Source organism: Equus caballus, chromosome 16, assembly GCF_041296265.1.
Source record: "Equus caballus isolate H_3958 breed thoroughbred chromosome 16, TB-T2T, whole genome shotgun sequence".
NCBI lineage: Eukaryota > Metazoa > Chordata > Mammalia > Perissodactyla > Equidae > Equus > Equus caballus.
This window is the reverse complement of record NC_091699.1, coordinates 35,157,415-35,177,728: the sequence shown is the minus strand read 5'-3', so window position 1 is coordinate 35,177,728 and position 20,314 is coordinate 35,157,415. Positions and strand designations below refer to the sequence as shown.

Genomic DNA, 20,314 nt, shown 5'->3' with positions numbered 1-20,314 from the left:
CTCAAGCGCATTAGCAGCTAAAGGCACCAGAAATGAGTAAATCAACACACAGTGAGCCAAAGTCAAACACCAAAAGTTCTTTCTGGAGTTAAACAACTTGGGTGGAATAAAATGAGTCTGTCTGAACCAGCTCTTCCTTACTCCTAACACAGGTCATTTTTTCCATTAACAAGTCAAGCAAACATCAGGACCATTATAGTCATAGTGAACCTTGTGGTATTCTCTGCACAGAAAGGAGTATATCTTTCTACCAAAGAACGGATAAAGAAGTGAACTGAAGGACAATAGAAAAGATGTGCAGACAACAACCTTGGGTATCAGATTACTCAACCACCTCTAATGCCTAGACATTGAGAAGTGGTTCCTATAAGAATCACAGATTTTTTTCCAACTATTTTGTTATGCACACACTGGTTTCTAAACGTTAATTGTGCGTTTCAATTCAGCAGACTAGCCCACTAATATCTCTGCTTGGATCTCTAATAAAGGGGACTCAAAATGTTCAAAGTTGAACAATAATGTTTCCCTTCAAACCTGCAACCTGCTCCATCTGAGTAAATGATTCTAGCTTTCCTCTGGGCTCAGGGCAAAAATCATGATATCATCCTTTTCTCCCTCTCTCTCTCTCACGCCTCCCACCAAACCTCTACCTTCAGCATCGACCCAGAATCTGACCACTTCCTACGCACCCTGGGCAAGTGCCCATCGCTGCTCACCTTGACAGCTGCATGAACCTCCCAGATGGTCTTCCTGCATCCAAACTTGCCTCTCTACAGTCTCATATCCACAGAGCATCCAGAGTTGTCCTTTAAATATTAGGGTAACAAAAGGGCAGCATGAGGGAGTTTTCTGGAGTAACAGAATGACTGACTCTGTATCTTGACTGTGATAGTGGTTACATAATTGCATGCATTTGTTAAAGCTCATAGAACTGTATACCAATAAAGGGTAATTTTACTGTAGCTTTAAAAAAGTTAAACCAAAAATGTAAGTCAGACCACAGAAGTTCTCTGCTCAAACACCTGTATTGTAAAAGGGAAGTCTGCACATGATCTGATTCCCTATTACCTCTCTGACTTTACCTTCAAATACTTTCTCCTCTTGACACTTGGGTCCAGGCACACTGGCTGCCCCCCTGCTGCTTCTCAAACAAGTTAGGTGTGCTCCTGCCTAAGGCGTGACTTTGCACTGGCGGTACCCTTTACCTCGAATGTGTCCTGCCCACCCTATCCCCCCAAATATTTGCAAGGTTAATGCCCTCCATTCCATCCTCTTGCACAAATGTCACCTTCCCAATTAGGCTCCTTTTAAAGTTGCCACCTATCCCTCATCAGCATTCCCAATATCCTGACCTTGCTCTCACTGTCCTTTTCCTTTCACAGTCTTTTATCAATTTCATACATACCATATAACTCACTCACTTATATTTTGTGGCCATTGTCTGACTCCCCATTATCCACACCCGGATGCAATCTTAGCTCCTTGAGAACAATCATCTTTCTTCTGTTCACCAAATATATCCCCAACACTTAGAAAAGTTCCTAGAACAGAGTAGGTATTTCATAAATACCTGTTGAATAAATGAACAGACACAGTTGGTGCCTACTATGTGAGGCACTGCACCAGCCCCTGTGGTAGATTCAAAATGTCACATGACACTTATTCTGTTAAATAAATGCAGTGGGCTACATAATCCCCAAGTCCCCCTCTAGCTCACAAATTCATTCCAAAGGAGTGTTTTCAACTATATAATAGTCTCCACCAGAATATAAGCTCTTTGGCAGCAGGGATGTTAGTCTGCTTTCTTGCTGCTGCATCCCCGGCCCTAGAACAGTGTGTGGCACATAGTAGGCACTCTGTATTTACGGAAAGAGTGAGCTCACTGTGGAGAAGAAACACAGCTCTTGCTTGTCTTCAGTTTCTGATTCTACTCAGCACATAGAAGGAACACGAGGCACAGAGGAGGGGGTCAGCCCTGGGTAAGCTCAGACTAGTCTCCTAATGACCTGTTCAAAAAATTCTTGGAATATTAGCAAAGGGGGTGATTTTAAACATGCCGCAGAAGCACTTAACTTTAGGTGTTAGCCCTCTGGAATTCCTATTATGCACATCACATCAGAGACAGGCTCACTGATGTTGACGTACATGAGGATTCTGAGCACAAGAACGAGGTCAAATAAGACTCCTGTGGAAAGCAAGATTCTCCAGAGAAATTGCTGGGTTTTCCTTCGCATTCTGACCTTTTTACCTCATTTCTCTAACTTGAACTTCACACCAGGGCCGACGTGAGCCCAAATACCTAGGGAAGGAACCTCTGCCATCATCTATCCCAAGCCCCTCTGAATTCCCAGAATCCTCAAAGCCTTTGCTTCCATGAACATGAATTTTCCAAAGATGGATACACCTCATTAGCAAATGGACCTTGCCATGACATATGACTTTAACTTCTACAACCATCGTCACACTCAGTCTTTCAGCATTGTCCAGTAAAGACATAATGTGAACCACAGGTGTAACTTTAAATTACATACATAACATTAAAAAGAAGTAAGAGACATAAGTGAAATTAAGTTAATAATGTATTTACTCTAAGCCAATATATCCAAACTACTATAATTTCAAAATGAAATCAATACAAAAATTATTAATGAGACACTTTACCTTCTTTTTTCATATTAAGTCCTCAAAATTTGGTGTATATTTATTTTACACTGATGGTACATGTCAGTTTAGACTGGCTGTATTAGAAATGCTCCAGTAGTCACATATGGCTCATGGCCACCATATTGGACAGCAGAAGTCTAGATGTTAAGCTCCTTCTCTTTCAAGATGCTGTTGTTGCTCTCAGATTCGTACCATTTAAAGATCTTATAACTGATTTTAAAATGCCTTCTAACCTATAATGACATCACTTTCACTATTCTTAGCTTCAAAACATGCTTCTTGCAAGGCAGTTAAATGAGACGGCGTCACAGTAGGAAGGGCTGCTATGCATGGCAGAACCAGCCTGTCTCTGTTATTCCCAAATAACATGTGTGTTTCTCTGACCTCTAACCGGAACCCATCTCACTGAATTCCAATGACTTCCTTCAGTTTCTTTTAGTGGTCTTTCTTATTGATGACAGAGCAAGTGTGTGCTAACAGCAAGGGTTTTTGAAACAGCTATGCCAACAACAACAACAACAAAAAGATAAACTAAACAGCAACAGAAAGGAGGCTGGAAGTAGGAGAAAGTTCAAGTGCATTTACCTTTTCATTATTACATCCCTGTAGACCAGCTCTTGGTGTTCTAATAGGTACAATGAAGATGAGGCTTAAGAAGAACAGGGCTCTTTAAGGACTCAAAGAAATGTTCTAACGGAGTTTTTAACGATGAGGAACTAAAAACACATTCAGGTTAGGCGGTTATTCACCTGGTGAGAGAGTTGCTTTGAAAAACTGTATCAAGAAGAGTTCTGTCATTTTCTCCTTGAAGATGAGATATTGCTTCTACTAGCCTCTCAAAGGTGAAAGGAATTACTAGAATACGAAACGCAGTTCGGATTCAGAGAATCTTCCACAGCAACAGTGGTGTGAAGTTTGTAGCTAGATGGAACATAAAATAATTAACACATCACTCAGTCTTCAGACTCTGACATTCATGACCCCTATTTCCATTTCCCATGGCCTCAAAAAGCTCGTTTTACAAGAGAAAGCAAACTGGTTTCAAGTTAAAGTTCTCCCTTTTGGTGGAAGGTTGGTTTCAAGTATTGCTCAGCCTAGAATGAGGTATTCTGGCCCAGTTCTAACAGCTGACTCAGCAGACACCAGCTGGAACAATGGTTTTTTAGGAGACCAATCCTGGAATTGGTGAGGCTCTGAAAGTACCCTGCCAAAGTCAGCGATTTCTTAAAATCTGGGTCACATTATTGGAACTCAGATGCTATATGTACAGGCTCAGTTTCCTGGAGAAAGGAAAAGACCAACCTATAATACACCCACTATCCTAAAAACAGCCGAGATATAATTGACAGCAACCTCCAGTAGAATTGAGGGATAAGCAGTGGTTGACACAGGGCTGGGAAGCCACTGATTTACACTGCAATTACTTGCAGATATCACATTCAAGTGGAAAAGAAACCTAAGAACAAGTCATGGGTCATGGCCCTTTGGGCCTCTTTTTTTTTTTAAGATTTTATTTTTCCTATTTCTCCCCAAAGCACCCCAGTACATAGTTGTGTATTTTTAGTTGTGGGTCTTTCTAGTCGTGGCATGTGGGATGCCACCTCAGCATGGCCTGACAAGCGGTGCCATGTACACGCCGAAGATCTGAACCAGTGAAATCTCAGGCCGCCGAAGCAGAGCGCGTGAACTTAACCACTTGGCCACGGGGCCTGGCCCCCTTTTTGGCCTTTGAAAAACCATGTAAAAGCAAAGAGAAGAAGGAGGAAAGCACATGGCATGACAAATGCCTTATGCCTTCCCTAAAAATAAATTTGAAGATGATGGATAAAAAGATATCAATGACTACAGCACAAAAATAAAAGGAAAATGTAATAAAGGTACAACTCAAGAAATACTCCTAGATTCAGGACAGGGCCTCACAAAACTCTATCCGTGATATTCTTGGTGAGTCAAGCACAAACAGTACTCATTCTTTTCTTCATACATTTATTCATTCAACCAGTTCACTCAAGCCTTGTATGCACTGGGTACTATCCTAGACACTGGCACTACAATGGGAAACTGACAAGGACCTGCCTTCACAGACCCTACACATCCATTGTGGGGAAGGCAGACATGGCTCCATAATTTCACCTGAGTCAGTAATACTGGTAATATTTGTAATAAGAATGATCATTTAGCAAATGCCTACTATGTGTTGGGTTCTATACAAGGTACTCATTTAATTCTAACAACCATCAGCAATTAAGTATTAAGACCATTTTATAGATGAGGTAACTGTGTCTTACAGAGGTCAAATGATTTGCCAAGGTCATCCAGATAGCCAATGACAGAATCAGGATGTACGTCTAGACTTGTCTGACTCCTATTATAAGCTTAATGTTTGAAAATAAGCTGTTTGTAAATAAGGTTTGAAAATATCATCTTGGTATTTTAAACAAATCAGGCAGGATAGCAGGATTGAGTGATTGTGCATTCCAATAAAATCTGTGACTGAAAAAACCCCAATTTAAAACACAGATAAAGGATATGAACAGACACTTCACCACAGAAGACACGTGGATGGCAAATAAGCACAGGAAAATACATTCGACATCTTGAACCATTTGGAAAATACAAGTTAAAATCACACTGAAATACCATCACACTATTCGAAGGTCTAAGAAAAAAAAAATTTTTTTTTTTTTTTAATTTGAAATACCAAGTGCTGGTGAAGATGCAGAGCAACTGGAACTCTTCTGTGTTGCCAAAGGAGAATGCAAAATGGTATAGCTGTTTTGGAAATGAGTTTGACAGTTTCCTATAAAGTTAAACATTCTTACCATACAACCCAGTGATCTCACTCCTAAGTATTTACCCAAGCAAACTGAAAACCTACATTCACACAAAGACCTGTCCAGTACACACTTGACTCTTTCCTTGGGGCTCTGAGCCTATTCTCTAGCTTTTGTTGGAAGGTCTTTTAGTGACTTTATTAATATCCCCCCAAACTGGAAACAATTCAACTATCCTTCAACTAGTGGATGGATGAACACACTGTGATCCATCCAGACAAGGGGATGCTATGGTGCAATATGAAGGAACAAATGAATGTTACATGTGGCAACATGGGTGAACCAGAAATCCATCTTATCAAGTGAAAGAAGCTAAATCCAAAAGCTTCATACTGTATGATCTCATTTATATGACATTCAGAAAAAAGCAAAATTCTTAGGAACAGAAAATAGATGTGGTTGCCTGGAGGTGGGGGAGGGGGTTGACAACAAAAGGGCTGCAGGAAAGAATTTTGGGGTGACAGAATTATTCTGTATCTTGAATGAAGTGGTGGTTACAGGCCTGGATGCATTTGTCAAAACTCAGAGAAGTGTATAGCAAAAAGAGTTCATTTTATTGTAAGTAAATTCAAAACGTGAATGAAAGTCACTTCAAAAAATTGTGATTTTAACCTGAGAAATTAAACACCTCTCACAGATACATTAAAATACTTAAAACTCATCTAGATTAAAGCCATCTCCAACTGCAAGAAGTTTTCTTAATGACAAAATGTTGGAACATACATATTTTCAAACTGGCAAGTAAGAGATTTTTTTTCTTTTTTTTTTTTAACACCTTCTCTCTGGTTGGCAAGCGGAACAGATCGCTCCAACACCTTCACTCTGCATGCTGGCAAATGCGAACACAGTGCAGGGTAGCTTCTGGGATGGGGGCGGGGGGGGAGCGGTGCAGGTTTCTCTCCAGCCTGTAATAAGTCACAAAATCTGCTACAGCTAATGTTTGTCTTTACAGAGGAGAAAGCGCCAATAAGCTGTAATTTTCCAAAGGCTTGCTGGTTTCCCATTCAGGAAGATGCACTATAGGAATAATTTGGTCAATTGCCCAGGGAGTTTCTATCCTAATCTACTGCTGGGTAAGTGCTTTGCTATCAAAGTTGTGGTTAAAGTCCTTTTGACATATTTTGTCACTCCCCAATAAGATATCCTTGGCCCAAAAGTCTCCCCTTAGCTTGCTGCTCTTTTCCTGTCACTGGAATATTATCCACGCCCTCCATCCCACTTTTTTGCATGACATATTATAACACAAAGACACCAAACGGAAGCACTCAATCAGAGTAATTTTACGAATTACTCTCTAGTTTAACACTTTCTCTCTGGTTGGCAAGCTGGAAAGAAGCTCACCTTGGCAGTGCTGTGAGAGCGATACATCTGGATCTCAATTCTCCAGCGCACATTTGGCTCTCTCCCTGGGGCTGGAGAGCCTATTTTCTTGCTTTCCTTAGAGACTCCTTTCATGAACAGCCCCAAAGCTCTGGCTCATCTGCCTACCAAAGACTCGCTAAAAACCCATATTACAAGCAATTCAAAGCATGAAATGAAAATTGATGCTTTCAACTTGGGTAACGACAGAAATGGGAAGCTGCCAGAGACTCTGTGTTCCTTTATTTTCCATGTTAGTTTTCAAGAATACAGATACCAGCATGTTATATGAGAAAAGAACGTGGACCGGGGCAAAGCATGCCTCCCTAAATTTGACCCCATTAAGGCAGAGCTTGCACAGGAAAAGACAAGTCTGGTAGAGTTGTATTAATAGCAAAAAGAAAAGCTTCAGACTCGACACTCACCAGAACAAAGATGATAAGCAACTCCCTGTGTATAAAAGTTCATTAAAACAGTGAATTACTATGCTCTTGACTGGGAATCAAGTCACGTTTTTCAATCTGGACAGTACAGATGAAAGCCTCCCCACTCGACTGGTGAGAGAGGCAGTTCAAGTTCTATGTCCACACAGTTTAAACATCTGTGAAATAAGAGGGTTGAGCAAGAATAAAATCTCAGAGTTCTCTTGCAATATTATGCTCTATACTTTTAGGAATTAGAAAAGCAGAGAGGGCAACATATTGTCTGTTTTCCTCTACTAAAATATAAATTCCATGAGAGCAATCCTTGTACCCTTGGTATCTAGCAAAGAGCCTGGCATATATAATATGCTCAATAAATTTTTGTTGAATGACCGAATGAATGATTTCAGACTCAGGGTAAGTTTGCTTTGCTCCATCATTTGACTATCAGGTTCTGTAATTCAGAAATACTTACACACCTAAGTTGTGGTTTCATGGTAGACCCCAAACATGGATGAGACACTGAACTTACACTTGCACTTGTATTCTACATAGGAAAATAAGAATTGTTTGCTTGAGAAGAGAACCAGGCAGGCAGTAAAATAAATCCACTAATGCTATACAATGGTTCATAGCAGGGAGAGGTCACAGGGCACAGTGCATAGCTTGTAGTCTGCAGAGAAGGCCTCCCCAAGTACATGGACATGAAGTCTTGGCTGGTTAAGAAATATGAAAAGTGGCGGAGATGGGCATTCATTTCAAAAATAGGCTATTAAATTGGGCAGCAGGATAAGGTGCTTCTGGACTTTTATGCATTAACAAGATACTATGAAAACAGGTCCAAACTTAAACTTGCAATTTGGACACCCACTTATCGTATGTCACCTGCACCCCTCCCAAGCTCATTTATCGCATACTCTGCTAAACATCTCCATTCAGATGCCCCTTATGGCCTGGTCACTCTTCCCAGGACCCTGTATGCCATCTTGGACTCCTCCCTCTCCCTTGCATCTCCTGTTCCATCGCTCACTAAGTCCTCTCAGTTCTCTCTCCTGAACACCTCTTGGGTCTCTCCCCTCCTCCTTTGCGTTAACTTCAGCTTTTACTTTGACCATAGCTTTCCTGTTGGCCCCTCTCCATTAATGTCATCCCCTAAATCAAGGGTCAACAAACTCTTTGTGTAAAGGCCCAGATAATAAATAGTTTAGGCTTCAGAGGCCATATAGTCTCTGCCTCAATTACTGAACACTGCCATTGGAACACAAAAGCAGCTATAAACAATACATAAACAAGTGATTGTGCCCCAACAAAACTTTTTTAACAAAAACAGGCAGCAGGTCGAATTTTGCCTCAGGACCACAGTTTGATGATCCTGGCCTTAGATGGCTGCCAGAGTGGTTTACAAAAAGTACAAATAGGACCATGTTATTCTCCTGCCTAAACTCTTCTAAGACTCCCATTGCCCTCAGGATAAGTTCCAGGCTCCTTAGCAGGACAGATAGGGACTACAGTGTCTCTCCCTCTGCCTGTCCCTTACAACTCTTACCACTGCACATTCAACAATCAATGACTTGATGCTTCCCAGAAATGCCAGCCTCTCATGCCATGATTTGCACATGTTTGGGTATCCTTCCTGGAATGTCTCCACTTGTCCATCTGGGAAACTCTTGTCCAGCCTTCAAACCCACAACCAATGCCTCTTCCATAAAACATTCCCTCACCTGAATTCTGGATGAAGTCAAGCCAATCTCTCTATTCCCCAAGGACCTTTACATTCTTTTATAGCCCATGTGACATTGGACTGTCATTGGGCATATATGTGTCTCCCACCAGCACCAATTCCATTGGACCCTCCATCAGGGTAAAGGCTGTGTTTTGTACGTCTTTGTGTCCTCCAGACTTAGCAAAATATCTAGCAGATAGCTGGGTCATAGCAACTGTTTGTTTCACTAATTAGTAAAAACATCACAAAAATTCCAACTTGCTGCTCATTTGACCTTGTATAACTTTAAAGAAATCTGAATTCTCAAGACTCTAACTACCACGGTTATACCAATGATCTTAATTCAATACTTGCTATTAAAAGTTATCCAAATGTCAGAATGAACTCTTCTTTCTCAGGATGGTATAATTCAAAATTTCCCCTCTTAAAGGAGATGTACTTTAAAACTGCTACTTAGCTGTCTCCCCATTAGTCTTTAATTAGCTGCTTGAACAATGCTGAATACGTTCCCTCCTTTCGCAGAGAGCTAAGTCCTCAAGCAATTAGTTTGTCCTACTCAATATGACCTGTATCGCCATTGTTCCCATAACGGCAAACCTTCACAGAGCAGGGAAAATTCCTCTGTCTTCCAGAAGCTGGACAGAGCCTCTGAGGCCAGAGGACACAGGAGCTTGTAGTAAAGATGATAAAAAATCTTTCACCTACCAAAGTGGCAAAACTTTAAAGGACTATACTGAGTTTTGGCAAAGACGAAGGGAAATGAATACTCATATACACATTGATGGGAATGTAAATTATACAATTCTTTTGAGAGAGTAATTTGGAAGTACTTTCTTTTTTTTTTTTTTCTTCCCAAAGCCTCCCAATACCTAGCTGTATATTCTAGTTGTGAGGGCCTCTGGTCATGCTATGTGGGACGCCGCCTCAGCATGGCCTGATGAGTGGTGCCATGTCTGCACCCAGCATCCGAACTGGCCAAACCCGGGCCAGAGCGCATGAACTCAACCACTTGGCCACGGGGCCGGTCCCTGGAAGTACTTTCTAATCCTAAAATGCATACCCTCTTAAACTCAGTGATGCCACTTTTAGGAGTTTAACCTATATAAAGATTCACAATTGGACACCCAGCTCTATGTTCAAGGATGTCCCTTTCAGCATTGTTTCTAGCTTTCAAAAACTGGGGAATGATGACCTAAATCATGGTACAACAAGGTTTTCCATGAACGCTACACTCTGTGCCCGGTGCCTTCCTGAGAGTCCACGTCTATGTCTCATAGACATCTCAAACTCTCTAAGTGCAAAATGAAACTCCACATCTTAAACCAAAAGATAACTCACCCCCAGCTTTCCCCACCCAGCAAATGGCAGCTCCATCTTTCCAGTTGTCAGGTTTAAAAACAACCTGGCGTCATTCTCAACTCTTCTTGCTTTCTCCCAGCCCTCATCTAATCCATCAGACAATTCTTTGAGGTATACTTTCAAAATATATGCAACCACTTCTCACACCACCTCTACTACTACTGCTTTGGTCTGGCCACCATCGTCTTGCACCAGGATTTCAGTAACAGCTTCCTACTTGTGCTCTCTGCTTCCACTCCTCCAAATATCCTTAACACATTACCTAAAGTGAGACTTTTCAACTGTTAATTGAGGCCAGTCATTATCCCAGTCAAGATCCTGCAATGGCTCCCACTTCACTGAGTAAAGTGGATAAATGGTCTAAAATGTCGGGCATGATCAATCTGCTCTCCCTTACACTCTGACCTCTCCTCCCACACTTCCATCCATTGCTTTGTCTATTCCAGCCATTCTGACCTCCCTGCTCTTCCTCAGACAACGTAAGCACCACTTCAGCCACACAGCATTTGCACTTCGCCCAGATACACACATGGCTCCTTCCTTCACTCATTCAAATTTCTGCTTAAATCCTATTTTCCCAATGAGGTCTATCCAGACAGCCCTCTTTAAAATTACAACATGCCCCATCACCACAGTCTTGACCACCTTACTCTGCCCTGCTGCTCCCCACCCCATATCACTTACCACCTCCTAATATACTAAATAAGTAAATTATTTTGTGTATCTACTGTTTATTGTCTGTCTCCCAGACTAGAACATAAATCCCATGAGGGATCTTGTATCTGTTTTGCTTGATAATATCCAAAGCACCTGGAGCAGTTCCTAGCACATAAAGGTGGCTAAATAAATATTTGCTGAATGAATAAATATATCTTAGAGCTTTTCAGAGAACAAAATGAACCAGCCTTACCAAATAGCCACCTAATCAATGTAGGTTCCATTATTATTAGAAAGAGTGAAGTAGGCATACACTTACTGATGTGGATGTTGCCTATTTGTAACGGCAATGAGAAACACCAAGCTGGACTTGTGTTCAAAGAGTTACTACAGCATTGTTCCTAATACTGCAAAAAGGAAACGATCTAAAAATCTCTCCATGCAGGTAATGGTTAACTAGTTTATACCAACCTCCACCCACCCCCACGCTTTGAACATCAGGGAGTTTTTTTACCAAGAATTAGGTAGAAATATTTGTATTATCATATTAAGATGTCAATTTCAAGTGGGAAAAAAGTGACTTACTGACGGGACAGGATGTAGAGTATGATACCATTTTGTTTGAAAGAAAAAAAGCTGTGTGTGTATACACTAATGCAGAAAGGTTTAGAGGAGACATCAAATTTTTACAGACACATAATAGTTACTTCTGAGGATTGGGACGGGGAGGGGGAGAGAATGAGGACTAGCGTGCATATTTATACTGTCCTGTTCCCTTGTACTTGACTTTTTTGCAAGCAATCAAGCAAACTTCAGTTTTGCCAACCACAGTAATTTTCAGGACCCAACTTCTCACAGCTGAAAGATTTCATTTTAACTAATCATTTCAACCTTATTCCCTATTCCCTGATCTTATTAGGACTAAATTAACATGGATTCTAATACAAGCTCCAAGAGGGGAGGGGGATTTTTGTCTGTTCTGTTCACTGCACTATCCCCAATACCTTAAAAGTGGCTGGCACATAGTAGGCGTGCAAATATTTATAAAAGTAAGTTTGTTCTAATATGAAATCACCTCCAGGCAAACACATAAGCAGTAAATGAGAGAGTGCAAAAAGGTACGAAAAGAAATGGCAAAGGCCTCTGTAATCTAGAATAATAAGCCTCATAAAAAGGAGTTAAATGTTTTAGACTTTTTAGCTTGCCTTTTAGGTCTCTATCTGCAATCATTATGTATTTTTAAAGCAACTCTCTTTGGCAATGCTCCACAATTAATTAGAAAATTACAGCACTTACTGTCTTATAGGCAAGTTATTTCATATGGTTGTTGTCAAATTTGCAGATTCCCACTGATCTAATCTTTACTATGGCAAAGAAATATACCCAGTGCGGTGATTCAGACCCAGGGCCTACAAGAGGGAGAAAGGTGGTAGGAAAGGATGATTCTTTAATCAGGAGAACGACATCAACTTTTAAGATCAGTTAAACAGTGGGAGAAATCTACATGCTTTTTTATTTCCAATAGAACTACAGGATAAACTAATGGGTTTGTGGGAAAACGTATGTGTTATTAAATACAAGAGGAAAACCATGTTTCCTTTTGCCATTTTTAAAATGATTTTTCACGGAGTTGTACTTTTTGCCCTGTTGTGGTAATAGCAACTCCACTCTAGGAAACAGCTCAAAGTTCTTAACAATGACTGTCAAAGTTCCTGATGTATCCACTCATCCAAGTATTTACTGAACACATATTATGTGCTAAACACCGAGCTTAGAACTGGGCTAGAGAGAGAGAAGCAGCAAAACCTCCACAAACAAAAGTGTGAAGCCTCATAAAATGGAGTTAAATGCACTATACTTTTCTGCTGCCCTTTCAGGTCAGATAACAACAAACATGAAAGCTTTAAAAATCTTTACGTTCAAGAATGTTCAGCCTAGCGATTCATTTTTAAGCCCAAGACCTCCCCTTTACTCTCATGCTTAAGATCTTCTCAAACATCCTAGTAAAAGTTAAGTAATGTTTTTCCCCATTCTGTTTGTACTCTCAAATCTGACAGCCTATTGAAACTTGACGGGATGTCAACTTCATTGGAAGGAGTAAAAATCAGCAACAGCAGCTCAAGAACGGTATCAGGAAAGAAAAAAAAAAGATATGTAGACAGCATTCAGTCATCAACTCACAGGCTATTGGAGAGTGAAAGGATTTAGTGCCATTTTTATCAATATAGAGTCACATATCAAATAGGTTTACCAATGAAAAACGGCACATCACACTATTCAGGGGCACTGTTTGGGCCTCATCCTGGCTGTGGGCACCCTAAATTTACCATGTAGACGTGCTGGAGGCCAACAATGGCAGAAACTTGTCATCAAGACCTGGTAAGCAAGGGAAGGCCAGCAAAATCTTTGTCATTAGTGTTTATAATACTTCAAAAACCTAAAAGTCATCCAGATCCGATCTGCTGTCAGACACAGCCGTCAGCAGAGTGACTGAATTAACGGTTGGCATTGCTGCCTTTTCTTCCCACCAGACTTCTCAAAAAATGCTATGACAGCTTTTCTGGTGCCAGAGGGTGTCAGTATGACTGCAAGGGATGTGCTTACATTCAAATATTTGGGGTCTGATTATCAACATGAGAAACATTAAAAAAAAAAATCGAAGAAACAAACATGCTGAGAAAATGGTGATTACCAAACTAACTGAATTTTGCCATGAAAATATAGTTGCGAAGAAAAAAATACTTGGGGTGTTTTGATGGGGGAATCTTTTGATTTAGCTTTTTCTAGTACTATCATCTCTATATTTACTTTTAACTTTAGAAATGTTTTACCTTTAGTTATAGGTGTCTCCCAAATTCTTTTCCCTATAGCAACTCTAATAAGCCAGCATCCTGGGTCTACATACTTATTGGGATCATTAAATAGGCAAACTCAGTAGGTATCACATCACCTGCTTTATATGACACAGCAGAGGGTCAACAGAAATTACAATTTTTCAATAACTGGTGTCAATTAATCACAGTGGTTGGCTCCTTTCTGAATATGGAGATCTCATTCCCTCTCTCCTCTTTTTCCTCTCCTCTAACCAACATCCATATATCAAGAGTGAATGGAAAACAGTGGGGAGAGGAGTTGTTCCTCATCAGAAGCCTTTACTAGATGCGTCTTAGTAATATCAGCTATAGCCATGGCTTCTATGGTGCCTTTAATGCATATGTATAGTTGCTGTTATTATACATAAGAATGTCAAAGATCTACAGCTGTTTATCATAAAAACAGTCCTATGTACTGGAAAAAATATAGTGGTTCAAGGAGGTTCTTTTTGTTAATGAAACTGTTATCTGCAAGTTTTTAGAAAACATAGGGTCAATGGGTTGGTAGCGCCTGCAGACACACCATGGACCACATCACCAATTGCTTCTTCTGGCCACAGTTAATTTAAAAGGGAGTGAGGGTCTGGTCTCCGCCGGGGAGGTCTCATAATAAACACAACTGCCTGTGCTTTTGCTCAGCCAGGAACAGCAGGTGAGACTCAGGCTAAAGGCAATAAGAGACCCATTCAAGAGCCACAATTAAGTGACAAGAAAAACAAACTGATGCCATTTCTCTTTATTACAAGCACAATAAATCCAAATACCAAAACTCAAACTTTTTTTAAATGCTGCCACAGAAATACAACTTGAAGTATGCAGCCTAAGAAAGAAACTCCATAGGGATGCAAACTAGTAACCTTTAGTACTTAACTTGGTGGGGTGGGGGTTGGGGTTAGAGACGAGCGTCCCTGGCAGGATCATCTCCCTGTGCCCCGTGCCCTTTCCCAAAATCAAGAGTAAAGGCATTGGGAGGAAAGAGCAGACTGCTTCTGTTTGCTCAGTTGAGAAATGGAGGAATTAAGTCTCTGTTGATACCATTAATCTGCTAAAGCTTTCAACAGCACTAAAATTCATTGGCAAGTGATGAGCTGTGTTTTGTTGATGAGTTACAGTGCAAGTTGAATCATGAAAAGAACCTAAGGGTATAGCCAATCAATACTTGAGGGCTTCCAAAGTTATCACAGAATGCCAATTTTCAGACGGTAATAGTCTTACGGATGATAAAGACAAGCTTTTCTCAACTAAGAAATACATTTCTTTTCCCATGAGAAAGACAATATGTTATTCTTGGGGTTACCAAGTACATATACATGGGTTCACGTACATTGTATATATACCCACACTTAAATATTTTTAATATAAAAAAAGCCATAATGCCCTCATGCAAAAGCTTTGAGTTTTATCTGAATCCCCAACAAATATGTCTGAACCTTTTAAAAGCATTGACTCCTTGTTCAAGAGAAGTAAGACAACAGACAACAGCAAAACCCAGCAAGGGTTATTTAGGCCAGCATACACTCATAAGGAGTCTCCTAAATAATTCTCAATTGATAGAGCCCTGAGCATGGTAAACTCTAGGAAAGAGGAAAAGACACTACATACCTAATTCCTATAGATAAGCTACACATACCCTCACGTAATTTGGCTTAGGCACAAACCCACTCCCTTTATGTGTGTGAGACAAAGTCTATGTACCAACACCATGGACATGACAGCTTCCTTGCACCAGGTACCCAGGTCAAGTTAGACTTAGGACTTGGGAAGAGAAGGGAGGGCTAGACTTCCTGCCCCTTTAAAAATCACCCAGCCTTTCTGGCTCGGCCCATTCACTTACAAGAACCAGACAGGGAGAATAGCCTTTCAGCTTCCAAGCACTCAACACGCCAGACTAGATTCCGCTTTCTATTTTCTGGATGCCCACAGACATGCATATCTTACCTAGATAAGACAGAGCTCTGATATACACATGTTAATTTCCAGGAAGCAAAACTTAAAAAGCCTTCTGCACATACATTGTTTCTTTTTGAAACAGGAAAACCGGAGGGGGGGGGGGGTCGCAGCTTTTTCCTTCTTTATTTTCCCGGGAGCTTGCAAAGCCTTCCAAAGTGCAAAGGCATTTGCCCACCGAGCCTGGGCAAGCAGCTCTCCCTCTCCCCCGCCTTTCCCAGCCTGGGCGCCGGAACAATGCTGCAACATACATTTACCAACACCTGCTGGAGCTTATTAATATGCACGGAGACGTATTGATTTTTCCCCCCTCCCTTCCCCTACCCTCCACACTGAGCAGGCTTTCATCTCCTCCTTTACCATCCATGAGGAACTCATTTCGCCGCCCTCCCTCCCCCTCCGCCTCCCACTCCCAGTCCCCATTCAGCCAAGCCCCTCGCTCCAAAAGCCCAGGCTGACGAGCACACTTTGGAATGCACTTCATTAAAATTTAGCTGCCCGATTCCAACCTGCAATGCGGAGGAGGCAATACAAAGCGCGCGCCACACTTCCTCCAGCATCCCCTTCAAAAGCCCCATTGTTCGCCAGGCATCTGCTCCAGAGCCCGGCCTCTCCCTACCCAATGACCCCTGATTTTTTTTTTTCTCCCTCCTCCCCCCCACCCTACCCGTCCAAACGGGCCTGCCCGGTGAATTAAAACGCAGCCGCAGCCATCTGGCCCTCCCAAGCTGGCCCGGTTTCTCCCCGCCCCTCCTCCCTGGTCCACACACCACACACGGCATCTTCACCTCCATGGATGTTCCCACAACCCAAGCGCAAACCTCGGGCGGCAGGACGCCTCTGCCACCGCCTGCCTGTCCCTAGGCTTCCTCCAGTGGCGGAGCGTTCAAATCCAGAGGTGGGCAGGGAGCGGTGGCTGGGGTGGTGAGGGGGCGATCATGGACCACTTGTACTTGCCTGTAAACCCCAGCCCAATCGCCAAGATTAATCCTTCCCTTTGTGAGCCTGAAAGAGCCTCCCACCACGCTGGTCCTCGGCTCTGCAGAAGCTGTAAAGAGAGGCGGGGGTGGGGAGGTGGGATCCGAACCCCTTCCTAGGCGAGCTGGGGGCGCCTGGGCCACCTGACCACAAGAGCAGTGTTGCGAGGGAAGAAGGCTCTGGCGGCAGGAGCAGCTGACGGTGCGAGAAGGGAGAGAAGATGCCCAAGCTTGCGCCTTTTATATTACTGGCGACATTTCTAACACATGACAACAATTTCCATCTGTATTTAAGCGGAGAGTGTGAAAAAAGAGCATTACATCACAGAGCCCGGGTTCCTAGAGGCTGCCGGATATCTAGGCCAGGGGGATTAGGGCCGCACCTGCGGAGCGGGCGGGAGCTGAGCGAGGCGGGCACTGCCTCTCCCGCCAGGCATGGCAGGTCCCCAACGCCCGCGTGGTCCTGGGGGGAGCCGCTGGCCAAGGAAAGGCGGGAAATAGGGCTGCTCCATTTACAAGATGCAGGAGGCTGAGGGGATGGGTGTTTGGGTAGGAGAAGGAGGGGGAAGGTGGCCACTCTTTCTCTTGCTTAGGGATGCAAGCCTGATTCCTAAGAGCAAGGGGGAGCAGGCTTCCAAATGCCTTAAGGTGGGACCCACTTCTGCTCTTTTGCCTCTTCCCCAACTCTGAGGAAATTTCAAAGGTAATAACTCTCATATTTGAAATAACAGCTCTCCTTGGTGTTAAAATAAAGGTGGATGGAGAGGCTTAGAATATTAATTTGAAGAAGGCACTTTCAAGGAACAGACACTTCAAGAATTAAGGGTAGAATCTGGTTCAGACTCAAGCTGTTTCTTTACTGCTTATCTGTGTCATTCAAAGTCACTCTTTAAAAGAATCTGTAAGAGCCCGGAGGTATTATCTCCATTCTGTTTCTAAGGAGACATCCCTTCCCTACTCTCCCATCCACCTTAGTAAGAAAACTTTATGAAGAGACCTCTGGCTTTGGAGAGGTAAATTTTCTCTACTGTGCAATGGTCAGAAGCCACTCGTCATAAGGCAAAGAACGAACGCCCACGGACTCTCAAAGGAGGCAGTCAGTCCACTGCTGCCTTTCCCTAACCTAAGTGCTACAGCGTTATGTGCAGCCATCCTCCAGGAATCCATTACAATTTGGACATGAGGAGATAAAGGGGCTGGAAGATGCTCTGAGGTGAAGAATGACAAGAAAACAGGAAAAGTAGAGGAAGGAAGCAAGGGATATTTCTCCCTGTGGGGGGTAGGGAGGAGGACAGTGCAGAATCTAGATTCAAAATGGGGGGAGGACCAGCTTTCAAGTGATGGGAAAGCAGTGTTAAAGATGAGGGAGAAAAAGGTGACAGGGCAGCTAAGCCTTCAAATAACAAGGTAACAGAGATCTTTCCCTGGAGTGCAATATCCGCTGGATTTCACAGCAGAGGAGAAAACAAAATGTGTTCCTTCCCATTTGCTACTCAGTAAACAGTCTGTCCGTCTGAATAATCCAGGGTGCGGAAGGACTGCATTTCTAATGCTCCTTGTCCTGGTCACTCACGCTAGTCAAAAGACTCGCCTCCGAAGTCAGACTCACTGGATTCTAACCCTGTCTCTCCACTTCACTGCTGTGTGAGTGCAAATAAGTTACTTGCCAGGGCTGTGCCTGTCCCTCCATGTGTAAAAAGTGGAACGTGTTCTGAGCATAATACATGCCAGGGGCCGAGCACAGTCACCATACAAAAAAGGTGCTCACTAAATGTCACCTCTGATTACTAGCATATCATCATGACTTTATTTCTCTGTAAAATATCCCCCAAAAATGCAAGCCCCCATCCTCTGTTCTTGCAGGGACCTGCAAACTGGAACAGCTCCCAGGGTTTCAGTTAGCGAAATGCATACCCCGGATGTCACTCGACCTGTCAGAAAAAGTAAACGAGATGCCTTCAAAGAAAAACAGATCTGTTTGCCTTGTTGTTGTTTCACGTCTACTTTTAGGAAGGCGACAAGGCCTTAAGAGCTGAATGTGAAGTATCAGCTTACATTTTTGATTTGAGAGAAACAATAAACTTAAGGGAATAATTTCTTGATCAACCATGTACATAATACATGTGAGCACTTACATCATTTCCCCTCTCAATCTTCATCAAAAAAGAGAAGAGAAAAAGGAAAGCAGATTCTGCATAAAACTTTCAAAAGCCTTTAGCCACAACCTAATGCTGAAAAATGGAATTTGTATTTTATTAGTTTTCCACAAGAAAATGATTGTGCGGTACAAATTAAATTGCTCTTTCACAAGGAAGCTCCATAGAGACTACACCGAAGGGAACAAAAATACAAAAGCCATTCTCTTTATGAAAGAAAGAAGGGAACTTTTATTCAATAACTATTCAAGGATGTAGCTTTCTAATCTTCAATATGGGGAGAAAAATAGCCCTCATTTGGTTTGGAAATATCCCTAGCAATAATGAATTATTCTCAATCATAGCTCCAAAGACCAGTTTTCTCTATGTATAAGTGAAGCACAAGAAAAAGATTCCATGAAAATCTACTTGGTTATCAGAGTACACACTTGATCTTAAAATTGAGGCTCTGTGAGCTTGTGTGGTCTCCAGCAAAAGCCAGGAGAGATGCTTAATTGCATTTCTTCTGAATTCTCTTTTGTCACACACACAAAATTAAAACCAACAGATCCTGGGCTAGGCTTCCTTCATGGGTGCTTGACTGCTAAATCTTAAGGTTGAGCAATGCAGTGTCTTGAGGGCACAGTTTAGAGTGGCAATGAAGTGTAGGCACTATATTAGCAATTTTTAACAAACAACTATGTGAAAAGGGCCAAGAATTTCCTTCAGTGAACACATTCAAAGCAATTAGAGAAATGATTAAGAATCAGACCAATTAAATATTACGGAAAAGTGACCACTTGGGAGGCAGTAAAGTGCAGTGGTTATAAGAGTGGGATCTGGGGCCAGACTAGCTGGGTTCAAAATCCACCTCTGATTCTTGGTGTGAATCATTGGGTAAGAGACTTTAACCTGCAACACCTCCACTTTCTCTTATCTGTAAAATGGGAATAAAGAGTTCTGGCCTCATAGGATTGCTATGGCAACTAAGTGAGTAAATACTGGGCAAGGAACTTAGATGAGTTCCTGGCACAGAGAAAAGTGCTCAGTAGTGTTAGTTATCACTGCCACCTCAATCCCTGCTAACTCGCAGGTGGGGATTTCCTCTAAAAGCTTAGTCTGCAAATGCCTTTCCACAAATGTTTATTGAGCACATACCAAGTACCCAGCACTGTTGGATGTAATAAAGAGGTCTAATACATCAATAGGGTTGGAAAAAAGCCTTTATGAGTTAGTATTTTTTAATAGAAATGTCCTTTGGATAAAATTATATTGACATAATACAGGTCACATTCACGGAGTAAAATGCAATAAAAATAGAAATTAGAAAAAAGGGCAAAAATTAACAATAATAAGATAAAATA

The 20,314-nt window shown here is 42.0% G+C and overlaps 1 protein-coding gene across 43 annotated transcripts in view; it reads right to left on the bottom strand.

Moving 5' to 3' along the window:
• Nucleotides 1–20,314, bottom strand: part of MAGI1 (membrane associated guanylate kinase, WW and PDZ domain containing 1) — a 597,491-nt gene that overhangs the window by 193,451 nt on the left and 383,726 nt on the right. The window contains exon 1 of one of the 43 annotated variants that reach the window (XM_070238687.1): nt 16,796–17,080. The exons of 40 other annotated variants lie outside the window; for them this stretch is intronic. The gene's annotated coding sequence lies outside the window, so the exon portion shown is untranslated. Of the gene's footprint in view, nt 1–16,795; nt 17,081–20,314 lie in introns of those variants that run through there. 2 more of the 43 variants (XM_070238669.1, XM_070238675.1) reach the window with 2 other exon arrangements.